Source organism: Mesoplodon densirostris, chromosome 1 (genome assembly GCF_025265405.1).
Source record: "Mesoplodon densirostris isolate mMesDen1 chromosome 1, mMesDen1 primary haplotype, whole genome shotgun sequence".
NCBI lineage: Eukaryota > Metazoa > Chordata > Mammalia > Artiodactyla > Ziphiidae > Mesoplodon > Mesoplodon densirostris.
Window position 1 is genome coordinate 179230876 of NC_082661.1, and position 2011 is coordinate 179232886.

Consider the following 2011-nt stretch of genomic DNA (forward strand, 5'->3'; position numbering starts at 1 on the left):
CCCTTCACCGAGATTTACCAATTGTTTGCATTTTCCCACATTTGTTTTATTATTTTATTTTTGTCTTTATCCCTTTCTATTTTTTTCTGAACTATTTGAGAATTGTAGCTATCCTTCCCCTTTACTTTTAAGTACTTCAGTGTGTATTTTCTAAGGGCAAGAATAGTCACTTCTATAACTACAATACCATTGTAAAAACAGAAAATTTAACATTGACACAATACTATTTAAGCCTCAGGCCATATTCAAATGTTTCCAATTGCCCTATAATGAATTTTATATAGCTTTTCTTTTTTTTTTTCCTGGCCCAGGATCTACTTAGTTCTCACGTCTCTTTAAGCTTTATTCTTCATTATACTGGATCAGTTCCTCGGTCTTTGTTTTTTGTGACACTGATATTTCGGAAGAGTCCAGGCCCCTGTTTTTGTTGAATCTCTCTCTATTTACATTGTATTCTTACACCTCCAGTGAGAATCTGGAGGTGGAGGGACTGAATGAGACTGCATTTAACTCAGCATGACCCATCCTCACTCTTGAAGAGCCAGGGAGGTAAACAGTCTACTTCTGCAATATTCGGTACTCAGACTCTTCAAGGCCTCTTCAAGCTCAGAATCCCTGGAGATGGCATTTACCAGCTCATTTTGGGGAATTTACTGTTCTCTCAAATGAAGCATGAGCTGGGAAAGAGATCTCTATGTGTTGGTGCTATCCAAACCAATCTCTCCTCAATTCCCACCTTACAAATCTTGTCTCTGAGAGGTAGTACGCTGACTGTTTTCAACCACACTTACAGCTGTCAACAACAACTATATATAAATACCATATAAAAATACCAGTGACCACAATGGATCTCCAGGTATCACTGTAGGTCACCATAGTATCCGAAGAGATTTTGAGTTCCGTGATTTCACTTTTTTGGAGAAGTCGAGGCCTTGGGAGATGAAGAGCTAGTGCAGGCCACATCCCTTGTTAGTGTCACAGCCCAATCTTGAATGAATATTCTGATTTGTTATTTAAACTTGAAATCCAGCAATCCTAAGGAAACCACTGTTCAGCTGTGGCAAGAATATTACAGTGACCACTTAAATTAAATTAATATTAGAAAAAAGCAGAGGGGGTGGGGGACTAAGAAGTCTCCAGGACTAAGATGGTGTGAATTTGCCAGCCAGATTAAAAAGGCCAGGTGGGTGATACGCATAAAACATCATTGGAGGGGGCTTTATGAGTTCTAAAAAGAGAGACTGCAATTCATTATGCTAAGAGCATCTTAACTGTCAGCACATTGAATTAAGAGGCCAGTAGCAAAGAGGGCCTTCCTAGTTAAGTCACAAGTGTGAAGAGTCAGGGGTCTTTAATTCAGAGGGAAAACTCTAGCCATATAAACGTAGAGATTTATTCCTTACGCAGTGATGAGTGCTGTGAGACCCAGGGTCAACATCCTCCACTACATCTGCTTTTGATAAGCTCTGCTGAGTTAGTTATTTATGTCAAGAGTTCTTAGCCCCAAGCTAAATGGGAGTGGGGGTGGGGTGACAATGAACAGGGAGAGGGGGAGGGCCCAGAGCTCACAGGGGTCAGAAGGTTAATGCTCAGATATGGGGCTCCATCAATATCTGTTCAAGGGTTATCCTGATTACACTTTTACCAGCATAAGGTACAAGTTGAAAATGATCATGGGTTTTAGTGTTGGTGAAATAAGTCTGGGTACTAAATAAAGCAGAGTATTGCTTTACAATTGTAAAAAATATTTTTGTGTTTCCGTGGAAAACTATGTTTCATCTACAGCCTATCCTTCTGGGTTATCAGATTCTAGACCTGTTCACTGGCTTTGCCACACTTTGTAAGTTGTAGGTTATGGACAGATATGTATATTCTGTCCTGATAGTAATAATGGGCTTTGCTCCCTTTGTAATTCAGCTCAACATTCCATTAGTCTACATAAATATGTACATTTAAAACTTTTCATCTGGACTGGTTAAAACAATGGTGTGGTTCCCTCATCATATGAGTC